Here is a 13,838-nt window from a genome sequence, read left to right as displayed (position 1 = left end):
TAGCTTTTTCCTCTCCTTTTCAGGACAACAGTGGTGGATGGTCACAGGATCCACGATTAACTAAAAACTAGGGCTGGACTAAATTTTTAATCCAATTAATCACATGATTGCTCTGATTAATCGCATTTGTAAGCAAAATCCAAAAATGAATCCAAAAGTAGTGTACAGCTTTTAGCATTTAGCTTTATTTTAAATGTGCTGCCATATGAATGAAAGTGCCATAACATTTGTTGTGCAAACACACTTTTAACAGCAGCATCTTTCTGTAGTTTTTATGTAGAAGCCTCGCTCCACTGTCTGTTTCCTTGAATGACTTGCTGCTATCTGACAGGGTGGGGGTGGTGGAGGTAGGACACGGATGCGGAACTTTCAAAAGAAAACTTGGTTTATTTCACAAAACAAAAAAATCAAACAGTAGGCGCGGCTAAGCCGGATTAAAAAAACTAACTGTGACAAAATAAACAAAGAACTTGGCATGGCATAGGATAAATGAATACTTAGCTTGGCAGGTGACGAAGATCATGGGGGAAAAAAAAAAACAGGTATCATGGGAGGTAAGGTAGGTCAGGTAAGTATGGCAAAGATCCGGCAAACTGAGAGGGGAGACTGGAAACTAAATAGAGGGCTTGGAGTGATTGTGAATGAGTGCAGCTGATGGGGAAACACAGGTGAAGTGAGTGAAGCTAATGAACAAGCACGGGAAGTGAGGGGGAAAACAATGGCAAGACTAAAACTCATAACCAAGACATGAACTGAAAACCAAAACGTAACCTAAAACATAAAACTTAAAACATGAGTCCCGTGGGCGTGACACTATCAGTTGTGTGTTTTGCCTTTAAGTGATATTTTAGACTGGAACTACTACGCTGAGAAGACAATTCAACTTGGCAGTGTTTACAGATGACTTTGGTTCTGTCGACTCCGCCGTCTGGAAGAACTTTAAAATGAAAATGGCCGAGTAAAAGTTCCGTACCCTTCTCCAGGTTTGGTGGATCCGTCGATTACTTTCTTTTCTGGTTCTGCAGCAGACGGCAACAGACTTTTACAAAATAAAAGCCTGTGAGCAACAGACCTTTACAATAATAAAATAAATAATAAAACCTGCGTTAATGCGCGATAAAATATTTTTCGGCGTTAAATTATAACTTGTTAACTCGCCCAGCGCTACTATAAACCCTCAACATAATCTGATGCCACAGATCAAAGAGTCACATTCACTCATGAAGTTGTTTCAGATCTCTCACCGCTTCCAGCCACCTCCACCCCTCCTCCTGTATGAACTTTGAATTTAGAGACTCTTCTGTCCGATGCAGATTGTGCTGATTTTGTAATTATTACGCATTTCCAATTCGTTCCATATCCCTGCATGCAGAGCTCTGCCATTTCTTCCAAAACACTGTGCCAGTCTCACAGAAAATCCCCCCCAAACTAATTCTACTGACACCCAGTCCAAAGATACAACTTCGGTCAGCTTTGTTCGTGCAGCTTCATTGTTACACTGGGTTGATGTACACTATATTACCAAAAGTATTCACTTAGCCATCCAAATGATTAAATCCAGGTGTTCCAGTCACTTCCACGGCCACAGGTGCATAAATCCAAACACCTCGGCATGCAGACTGCTTCTACAAACATCTGAGAAAGAATGTTTCTCTCTCAGGAGCTCAGTGAACTCCAGCGTTGTACCGTGATAGGATGCAACCTGTGCAACAAGTTTCCTCGCTGCTAAACACTCCACAGTCAGCTGTCAGTGGCGTTCTAACAGAGTGGAAGTGGTTGGGAATGACAGCAACATAAAACGACAGAGGATGATGAGGCTCATAGTGCTCAGAGGTTGCCGACTTTCTGCAGTAGGGGTGGGCAAAAATATTGATATAGCAATATATCGCAATTAGGGCTGGGCGTTTAATGGGAAAGGAAAGTTCAGAGAAACTGGAAGCAGGGGGCAGAGAGAGGGGGAACGACATGCAGCACAGGGCCGTTCGATGTTTTATTATTTATTTTATTATTGTGAAAGTCTGTTGCACTGGAAAAAAATGCCCCTCCAAAAATAAGTAAAAAAAAACAACAAATACAAGACGTTTTTGCTTGAAATGAGCAAAAAAAAATCTGCCAATGGAACCAGTGAAAATCGGACAGACGGACGGTGAGGTCACCACACAGGTCACTTGTAAGATCAGCACGGAGGCGGCTGCTCAGGTCAGCAGGCATTTCCAGCCTCCACCTGAACGCCCTCATTGACAGGCAGAGAATAGGGTGAAGCTATGTGGCAGAAAATTAATGGGACACACACAGTCGGGCCTATTAATGTCCGCTGCAGGGCCCCATAGCTCTGCCAAGGTCGTTATCTGATGGACGCTTAGTCAATGTGAACTTGGCAATGTTTTGAATCAGGGTTCACTCCAGTGCCACCGGCTGCTCAGGTCAGAAACTGGTCAGCTGATGGGAGGGTGCCTGGGGCACAGAGAGGGGAAGGAACTGTCTATAATATCACTCCTCAGGGGTGGATCCGGTCTCATCAAGGACCTTCAGATCTCTGTACGTAATGCATGAAACTGGACTTATTTTCACACAAATATCTAAACCGTCTGGTTGCTTTTACATAAACTTTTCCGTTTGGTTCAGACTAAAACAAAGTGGGTGAAATGTCCCTGGACCACGGCTCAGAATAAATAGCCAAAATCTGGTCAGACGAAGAGGTGGAAACACGGTTCATTTTGTTCCTGCTAAGGAAGAATTTTTGGACGTTTCATAGAAATTAGACCAGAAAATGTCTGAATGAGATGTGGCAGCAATAAAAGAAAAAGGATCAGGTTTATTTGATTCTTTTAAATAACTCAGACTGACCTTAGCGGCCTCCCATGAAACTGCATTTCCGAGGACACTGGAAAAATTGCCCCTCCAAAAATAAGTAAGAAAAACAACAAATAAATACGTTTTTGCTTGAAATAAGCAAAAAACATCTGCCAATGGAACTAGTGAAAATCGGTTTGTCCAGATTTCTTGAAATAAAATGTGATATTTAGGACTTTAGAGATAAAAGTGATCTTGAAATTAGCTTAAAAAAACTCTTCAAATGTCAAAAAAACAATTTGTTTTCAAGACTTCAAACAAGTCCCCTATACACTGGAAAAAATCTAAATCTTACCAAGTATATTTGTCTCATTGAGTATCTCATTACACTTGATATAAGACACAACTGCCTAACAAGTACTATTTCAGCCAGATATAGGGACTTGTTTTAATACAATACATCTGGAATATTTTGTTAAGTGAAAAAGTCTCCAAAACATCTTGATTCTGGGTGTGGTTTAAGCCAACAGACTTTAGCCTTGGAAGCCCAATTTAGACTTTTCCATAAGAGCATAATTTTCTCTCTTTGTTTGGACTTAGACAACCCGACGCAGTCTGGCATTTGACCAGCATCGTCTTTTCTTTTTTTAAGTTTCGTTAGTCAGGCAACAAAACTACTTTGTGAAGATCAAGAAAAGAATGTGGTTTGGCTTAAAATGCATCTATTCAATACCCTGCAAGTCCGTTACAACATCACAGTGTAATGACGGGGGAGAGGATGTTTCACTCTGCTGACTGCACCGTTGAGTCAGAGTTGTCTGAAAAGTAAGCAAGTTGTTGATAACTGTAGGACACCTTAATCTATATTTAGTATTATCTTTGAATGGAGGGTTCTGAAAGGGTTAGATTATGGTTTTAAAGCTGTTTTAAGTTCAGTTTACTGCAGGTTTTTCAGTGTTGTCCAAGTGTTTGGTGAACAGATTTCGACGACGTTGTGAGGCTAGTAACCTGCAGATGTGGGACGCATCTAGTCCCTGCTATTACAAACAGTAGACGCGTTCCAATCCGATGCTAGCATACGATGTTCCTCAGAAATGATTGATAAATGAGCTTTGAGCCTCAGGGAATGGCTCCACTCCAACAGAAAACATCCCATTTATAAATGAACACCAACAGGTGAATTGTCGCTACTGTAGAATCTGACAGCTTGAGCCAAATCAATCAGCAAAGGGGCCACATCAGTGTCGAGCTAGGGTCACCATTAAAGAGGGGGGGTCCTGAGATCATGGGATCAGGCTGGGCAGATGTTATCCTTTCATCCCTTTTCTCTGTGTGAGTTTGTGAAGGCTTATAAAGATTTCACGCACAAATTACAGATTTAGATTAAACTGGCTACTCATTAGCACTGCTGCAGTTTAAAGGGGACTGATGTATCAAATTCATCCCACAAAATCTTTTTATCTTAAAATCTTCCCACTTCTGATTTTTCGTCTTTCTGTATCCTCAACCCTGCAGTCCTTCTATTTGTGTGTTTTCTGGTTCAATGGAAGTTCTTGGGCGCGATAAGGGATACCCATTTGCGAAATGAGGGGGAAAACAGGGTCAGATGGTGACTTGGATAGAGCCAACGTCAGCTCCTCGGTCTGCCGGGCTTTGATCGTGCGAGTCCAGATATTTTACCTCCTGTGCCTGTTTTCTTTAGGTTTATTTTGATCGCTGCTGCTGTCACAGGAGAAACCACAACTCTGCAATCATGTGTGTAATTGAAAGTTTACATTGACCTTTATGTGCTGAGTCAGTTTGAGGAACTTGCAAGACTCCATTATGTGACTTAAGCAAACTGATTATTCAACTCTGGCAGCTGGGGAGCATCATCCACCCTACGGCAACAGAGAAACACTGAATGTCTTGGTTTTAGAATAAAATCAAAATGTGAGTAAACCTCTGGTTGCCTTGCAACCCGGCTGAAAGTGTGCTCTTCTACTCATGACCTTTGGTCCTGGCCAATCTAGCCTAGCTCTCACCGGGGCTGTTAGCTTCTGTGGCAGGCAGGTTTCCGGTCAGTCTGCCTTGCTTCTGATGTGTGCCACTAACCCGGGGACCAGAGTACCTCTGGGGGCTTGCTAGTAGCTTTTGGCTAGCCCAGTCCCAGGAGCTAGAAGCTCCTGGATTTTTGAAAGCAGAGTGTGAATCTATTACCAATATTCTTTTACGTGTCTACAGCCTTATTCCTTCTGCTTTATTAAGAATTTCTGGTTCATATATATGGCAGTTTCTTTTTTTTTATGAGCTTCATACATGTTTACATGTATAGCTATGAGCTAGCTAAGGCTGGGGCGGCAACCGCCATTACGACAAGCAAACATCCCACCATTCCAACATCCCAGCCGGATGTCGGAATAGCGGGATATCGGACTGGTGGAATGTCAGATTGGCGGGATGTCGGACTGGTGGAATGTCAGATTGGCGGGATGTCAGACTGGTGGGATATCGGACTGGTGGGATGTCAGATTGGCGGGATGTCGGACTGGCGGGATGTCAGACTGGTGGGATATCGGACTGGTGGGATGTCAGACTGGTGGGATGTCGGACTGGCGGGATGTCAGACTGGTGGGATATCGGACTGGTGGGATGTCAGATTGGCGGGATGTCGGACTGGTGGGATGTCGGACTGGCGGGATGTCGGACTGGCGGGATGTCAGACTGGTGGGATGTCGGACTGGCGGGATGTCAGACTGGTGGGATGTAACCCTTAGGCTGGTGTTAGCAGCTGGCAGATTAAAATATTCATAGAGTCCGATGCACTGAATGAGGAAGAAGATGTAAAGGTTTAACAGGATCTATAACTGTCAGATTTGGACTTTAAAATGATATATTTTTCAGAAAAACAGACGAGTTGCTCTTTTACTCTGACTTTAGAAAATAACTTGAGTCTCTGACGTTAAAAAGCTGGTTTTACATTTAGAGCTCGCTGTAAAGCGGGGTTTTGTTTGGCTTTGTTGTGACCTGTGTTGGCTTTTCTTTTTTTAAACATCAAAATGTAAATGGCATTAGCTCCAACATAAGATCAGATCTGGAACGCTTCCGGAGAAAGATAAAAGGTTTCTCTGTGCAAACACAAAGCAAACACCTCTAATGAATCAGTGGTAATTTGCCGGTGTTTTCCAACTCCTCACCATAAAACTCCTCACGTGCCGCCTGTACCTGACCTCTTCACCTCTCTGGACTCGTCCCACTGGTGTTCTGGTTGAGAACAAAAGGTACACATCAATAACCATTTCTCTAAATGGCTGTTTTGGGGTCATTGAGAGAGCGCTTAATTATTATAATGAGGTAAAAGAGCGGTCTTTAGAGAAAAATTAACCAACAGGCTCGGGTCAGGGGTGTGTCGCAGACAAACAAAGTCAGGTCAGATTTATTCATAACAAGCAACGTGAGACGAAGCTTTTTATATAAAAGTGAACTGTTGCACACTGCAAAAGATATGCTGCTGGGGAGCAACAGATGACTGTACGTCCTGCAGCAAACACCGTCATTTACTTTACTTTTAGAATGAAGAGAAAGGAAGAAAGCAAAAATTACTTTCTTTTTTAACATTTCCTCTAATTACACAACAAGGTTAGACTGTTTATTCAATGACAAAATGCTCTTTTGCTGCAATACATCTGTGCAGTTAGTTTAGAATTGTTTAGAATTATTTGTCACTGATGCAGCAAATATATCCCATAATGTGTTATGCTGAAGGAAAAAAGAACTTTAGACCTGCAGCAGCTCCAAAATCGCTCAAACAAGTTGAAGATATATCATTTCTTTTTTCAAACCAGTTTCTTAGCAATTAGAATTATAGATTAATATCACATATTGAAGGAGTATGAGTTAGAAAAGTCTTTGTTTTGCCTTTAATCTGTAGGTTCAAGACAAATACATAAAATAATGTGTTGTGCTGAAGGAAAAAAGGCTAAAAACTAAGAACTTTAGACCCGCAGAAGCTCCAAAATCGGTCAAACAAGTTGAAGATATATCTTTTCTTTTTCAAACCAGTTTCTTAGCAAGAAGATTTATAGATTAATATCACATATTGAAGGAGTATGAGTTAGAAAATAACAAATTAATGTCCCTTTAATCTGTAGGTTCATAAAATAATGTGTTGAATGAAATATAATTGATATAAGCAAAGCAGAATATGGCTCAAAGTGTAATTGTGTGAGGACAGCCATGCATTTTGTGGTGCACATACACTTTTGTTCTTTCAACACGACAAAGAGTCCAAACAAACAATGCTCTGCATGCAACAACCTGACGTCTGACTCCTTCTCCTTAAAGGGATAGTTCGCCTCTTTTGACATGAAGCTGTATGACATCCCATATCAGCAACATCATTTATGAACATTTTCTCCCTGCTGCGTCCTGTGAGCCGAGTTCCAGCCTCGTTTTGGTGTTGATGAAGGTAGTCCGGCTAGTTGGCTGGGGTTTAAAAAATAAAGTGTTTTGCTTCTATTTTCTCTCCCTTCGTATCACAAGCCCCTTTCACACTGCCGAATAACCCGCATTTAATTCACGAATTTAGCGTGTCCGCTGTTGCGTTCACACTGCCGACCCGGGCTGCCGCGTCAACTCGACTCGCCTTTCGACCCGCGTCGGACCGTAGTCTTTTTGCCGAGCCGAGTTTGATGTGAACGCAATCGACGCGGTTCGGACGTGGGCGTGGGTGTGACGTGAGGAGTTTAAAAGACAGAATGGACAGCTGATTCAGAACAACAGCGACAGGTGAGGACAAGTTTTACTCTGTTTTAGCCTACATCAAGTTGGAGACATTTTTCAATATGGCCAACTGGGGAGACAAGGAGGTCCGCGAGCTCCTCAGCCTCCGAGCAGAGGACGTTATTTTCCGCCACATTTCGGGGACGGTGAAAGATGGACCTCTGCTGGAGGGGCTGGCGAGAAAGATGGGAGAGCGCGGTTTCCCACGCACCATAAAGTAACATCTCCATGAACTGCATATACAATTGCAAAAATGAGTTCTCAAGGTGTCCCGCCATCGTTTGTTTGAAAAATTTGATGCAGACAGGTGTTTTTAACCCTACCTCCGACGCATGGCTTGTGCCTACGTCATTGTACACGCCCAGCATTTTATGTGTTTTGTGTGACGCTCTGCCACTAGGCAACGCCCCCTGAACTCGGCTTCAGGCGACACGGGTCACCCTGACACGCCAAGCGTTCACATTGCTCGACGCGGGTCGAAGGTGCAATTTGGACCCGCTAAGGTAGCGGGTCGCAGTGTGAAAGGGGCTACAGCCTGCTGCTGACAGCCGTGCCTGTTACGGTGTTTGCTGCTCAGAAGCAGGGGACTGCTCGGTCTGCACTTCGGTCTGCACAGCAGGCAGTGATACAAAGGGAGAGAAAATAGGGCCAAGCGATTATGAGGTCGGACTTTTTCCTGGACAACGATTTTGTGAAGCAAATGTATTACTCTGTTGAACGCATATTGTTTTGAGAAGCAAAACGCTTTATTTCTTGAACCCCAGCCAACTAGCCGGACTACCTTCATCAACACCAAAACGAGGCTGGAACTCTGCTCACAGGACGCAGCAGGGGGCAAGAAAATGTTCATAAATGATGTTGCTTGTATGGGATGTCATACAGCTTCATGTCAAAAGAGGCGAACTATCCTTTTAAGGTATTTTAATGTTGTAAAAGGAATTTTAGTGCTTAATTTGGACAAATTGCTGGGGGAATGTTTGTAGGCACGGTGGAGTCACAGCTGGAGGAAACAGAGATGGCAAAGCAGTCTGAGGAGGCGGAGGAGGATGTGGAGCAGAGAGGAGGGAGGAGGAAGAGTGGGTACGGCCATACAGCCGTACAGCAGATAATTATTGGCTTTGTCAGACAACATCTGTTATGTCAGCATTCCAGCCGTCAGCCTCGAGGAGGACGAACCAAGAGCCGCCTGCAGAGTTCAGAACTGCTCAGAAGGAAACCAGGTCAGATGCAGGAAGACCAAACACTTCCATCGGCTCGGACAGTTTAAAGTTCAGCCTCATGTTTGGGTGGACGGACGGCCAGATTTCACCTGGGTCGCAGGTTCAAATCCAGTGTCCCTGACCGGGAGCGAGTGCCCTCAGGCTGGCCGTGACCTCTGACCTCACCACAGTGTCCTGGAGATGTTTCCTGCACTGATCATGGGGCAAATGTTTGCCTCCTTGCAGTTGGTTTGGGCATTTTTACACGGAGCAAACTGTCCGTTAAGCATGTCAATCTGCTTTGTAATTTAGCCCCGACACCTACCTGTGCAGGTAACAGGGCTGTCTGAGGAATGAGGAAACTATGCTGCTCAGGGCAAAATGAAAATTACTGGCAGCTTCAAAACCAGCACTGTCAACAGAATGATTTCCCACAGCAGATTTACTGTCAGTGCACGGAGAAATGCACAGAGAAACCATGTGTCGTTCAGCTTTCACTGGAGCCCAAGCCAGCTGCCATTGGACGACACTAAAGTATAAACCAGTGATACTCACTATTGTTTTCACAAGAGCCACATTGGCAGCAAAATCAAGGGAAGAGCCACTTCTACCACAACATACTAAAGTCCCCTTTTGCAAATATGCATTTCTACATATAAAACAAAAAAAGAAACAACACAGCCAATACATTTTCAATTCAGACCACATTTACCTTAATACTGGGATGAGCGGAAGCTGGCGTGCATGTCCTTGACTTTCTTCATGTTGTATTTGTAGTTTGTTGTTGTAATCATAGTGAGACATTCAGGATGAGTATGGTTTTTGTGCTGGTTTTTGTCCTTTTTTAATTAAAAACCGATCCATTGTGCCTGCATCGCGCTGGCTAAAAGAGCTAGCGTGCTCTGCGGTCAGGTGTGACGGTGGTATTTTTTATTTATTTATCTCTTTACCACCATGGTTAAAAACGTCTTTTTTTATTATTATTATTATTATTATTATTATTATTATTATTAATAATAATTTATTTATTTTCTCCCCTTCCAGTTATTTATTTATGAATTTCATTTTAATAATTATTATTGCTATTATTATCGTTATTTTTTTTTCTTGTATGTACCTTCTTGTTCTATGTTGTTCACCGTTTGTAAATGAACAAAATGTGCAATAAACATATGTTTAAAAAAACAGAGCCCCCTTTAGGAAACACCATTAAGCCTTAATTAATACTTAATAAAAATAGTTAATACTACAAAAATGCAAACTTATTAAAATACTTCATACTGTGCAGTATCCGCTGTGTTATTTGAAAAAATGTAGTGTTATTGTTACCATATTGTTATAAGCTACTATGCGAGTGTGAGCCGCCGATTAAAGCTTGAGGAGCCACGCAACGAGTATCTCTGACGTAAACCCAACAGTTATTGGCTGTTATCAGACATAAGTCAATACTTCTTTTTAATTAGTTCAGTGATGGATCTGGGATAGTTTTTTGGATAGACTCATCGGGGCTCTGCAGGTATAAGTTTAAAGCTTCACAATGTAAAGGCCCGACCCCGAAGATGTCATTCAGAGTGGGATGTGTTCATGAATGGAGGGTTTTAAAGTGCTTCCTCCTGACACAGACTTTACGGTTTATTCAATGATATTTGTTATGAATAGATGACATAAGCCCACAGGCAGGCACTCTGTCAGTGTTTATCGAACAAAATCTGCAGCAAAATTTAGAAGCAGTGAAAAACTGGGAAGGGTTATAAGGTAAATTACCAAGCTACATCTCAGACTCTGCAGGCCTCGGTCAGCATTTTAAAGGGATAGTTCGCCTCTTTTGACATGAAGCTGTATGACATCCCATATTGGCAACATCATTTATGAACATTTTCTTACCCCCTGCTGCGTCCTGTGAGCCGAGTTCCAGCCTCGTTTTGGTGTTGATGAAGGTAGTCCGGCTAGTTGGCTGGGGCTAGAAAAATAAAGCGTCTTGCTTCTCAAAACAATATGCGTTCAAAAGAGAAATACATTTACATCACAAAATCGTTCTCCAGGAAAAAGTCAGACCTCACATCGCTTGGCGCTATTTTTGCTTCCCTTGATATCAATGCGTCAAGCCACCTAGCGATAGCCGCACCTGTTACGGTGTTTACTGCTTGGAAGCAGGCGAGTGCTCGGTCTGCTCTTCGGTCTGCACAGTTTTACGTTGGACGCATTGATATCAAGGGAGGCAAAAATAGCGCCAAGCGATGTGAGGTCTGACTTTTTCCTGGACAACGATTTTGTGATGCAAATGTATTACTCTTTTGAACGCATATTATTTTGAGAAGCAAGACGCTTTATTTTTCTAGCCCCAGCCAACTAGCCGGACTACCTTCGTGGACGCCAAAACGAGGCTGGAACTCGGCTCACAGGACGCAGCAGGGGGTAAGAAGATGTTCATAAATGATGTTGCTAATATGGGATGTCATATAGCTTCATGTCAAAAGAGGCGAACTATCCCTTTAAAGGTTAAAGGTCAACCTAAGGTCAGAAACCCAAGAGCTACATCTCAGACTCTGCAGGCCTCAGTTAGCATGTTAAAGGTTAAAGGTCACCCCAAGGTCAGAAACCCAAGAGCTACATCTGAGACTATGCAGGCCTTAGTCAGCATGTTAAAGGTTAAAGTTCATGACAGCACAGTTAGAAAAAGACGGGCTGCAGTATGGTGTAAGCAATGGGCCAAAAAGATTTGTCCATCTGTGCAAGTAATCCGTGCATATTTGGGAAATGTGTGCGTCTTTGGTTGTAGTTGAGCATAAAATAAATATTTATGTTCTCTAAAAATGATCTGTGTTTTTACTGGGTTGTGTTGTAATATTTGTCAGAATACAAATTGAAAAGTTACGAGTTGGAAAGTTATGAATGCAAAAGTTACGAATCAAAAAGTTACACATTACATTTAATACATTTTTAGTATTTCTGACGTATTTTCTCCAGTAAATTGATTTAATTACAACATTTTTGGCATAGTGAGGCATTAGCTGACTGGTCTTTAATTAAGTAAGTTTTTTTCAGCATGACTTTGCAGCTGTGATAATGAATTTATGAATTTCTCTGTTGTTGTTGTCAGGGAGGTCATGTGGTGGTCGCTGCTGTCATGCTGCCATGGCTCAACCCTCATTAGGGCTTCAGCCGATTTCTACAATGGCCAAACGCTTAAATTTGATCAAATATATTTAATTGTTGCAAATTAATCTACCCAACAGTATAAATAGCAATAAAAAAACTTCTTTATTAAGGCTTGTTTGACATTTTCCATGATTACATTTTATAATGAAATGTTTGGTTTAAATCTGTTTTGTTTATTTTTTTCACAACTGATATTTATTTTGTCGTTAATATGGTTTTAACCAGAAAAAAGTTAAATTCATATTTTATTCCATTATACCCGCTGAATCCGTCGGTCGGGTCGCGGGGGGGCATTGTCCATCTGACACCAGAAAGAACAGACAGACTGAATGACATCTTCTACAGATGGAGTGTTTGGGACAACAGGAGTAGATCCTGGGAACAGACAGTAACATCAGGCTCTGTTGAGCTGGCATGATTCAGTATAAAGGAGGACGAGGTAGCTGCCCCCTGCTAGCATGCAGGGGTTCCCTCTACGATTTAAAATGGTGAAAAATGTGTCTGCGCTCCAAAAAAGAAAAACGTTTATAAAATACATCGTCGGTGAAGTGATCAATGCACATTATGGGTCGATATTTACCAAAAACTTAGTCGTAAATGTTAAAGTTATCGTTTTTGTGCTCCGTCCCGCTAAGACCCGTTCAAACTGACTGACAGCGCTGTGATGTTTGGAACTCCGGAGGCTCACATGAACCACGTGACAGCCCTAGCGGCGACTTCAACGCGTGTCGCAACTTTTGAATGTGTAACTTTTTGATTCGTAACTTTTGCATTCGTAACTTTCCAACTCGTAACTTTTCAATTTGTATTCTGACAAATATTACAACACAACCCAGTAAAAACACAGATCAATTTTAGAGATCACAAATATTTATTTTATACTCAGCTACAACCAAAGACAAGACGCACACATTTCCCAAATATGCACGGATTACTTGCACAGATGGACAAATCTTTTTGGCCCATTGTTTACACCATAGTCCTTGTGACAGCGGAGCTGGATGAGCCTGTTGGAAAAGGAGCTCTGCTGTCCAACCAGCAGCTGGTGGAGAGGATGGGTGGGGTTATCCATGATGGATAACAGTTTATTCAGTGTCCTCCTCTCCACCACAGATTCAAATGAGTCCAGTTTGCAGCCGATGACAGAACCAGCCTTCTTAATGAGTTTATTAAGCCTGCTGGTGTCACCGGCTCTGATGCTGTTCCCCCAGCAGACCACAGCGAAGAAGAGTGCACTGGCAACAACAGACTGATAGAACATCTCCAACATCTTGGTGCCTTTAGGTCCAATAATTAACCCTAGGGGGTACATTAGTATAGATTGTACCTCAGGGGACAAAAAAGGACTCGTACTGTACCCCTATTTCTGAGCGTGTAGATGGAGATAGATTAAACAATTAGTTTGTTGAATTATAAATCGCGCACAGAAGCCACAGAATATTCTAGACTTGGAAGTGTGCGTGAATTTTCCTGTGCCGTTTGTCTGATTGACTGTCTGCCAGCCACATACCAGAGTACAGTTCAAGAGTTCAGTTAATTCATGAACTCTGTCGGGGCACCGCACCCAGCCAGCGGCGCATTAAACACCCTGCGAGAGCGTGTCTTTTCCTACCGCCGTGTCCTTACGCATTAGCGCTTCCACACTATGTGGAGACGTGTTCAGGTGAATCTGTGTTGAAGCTCCTATATGGTCAACGCATGCAGGTGTTTTCACTTATTCTGCCTGACTGGACCTGATGCAGGCGCGGACATACTGTGACTGACAGTTCAGTAACTCCAGCTGATTATGTTGCCCTTGTGAAGTGGAACAAATAAAACCTGTTGGGCTCATGGCAACGGCAGCTGTGTCACGCTAAGGCTCAATACACAGATCCCACGCTCACTGGTGGATCTGCAGAAGAGGAACGTGTTTTTTACCCCAACAAA

The sequence above is a fragment of the Odontesthes bonariensis genome, chromosome 2 (genome assembly GCF_027942865.1).
Source record: "Odontesthes bonariensis isolate fOdoBon6 chromosome 2, fOdoBon6.hap1, whole genome shotgun sequence".
Classification (NCBI taxonomy): Eukaryota; Metazoa; Chordata; class Actinopteri; order Atheriniformes; family Atherinopsidae; genus Odontesthes; species Odontesthes bonariensis.
This window is presented reverse-complemented; position numbering follows the sequence as displayed.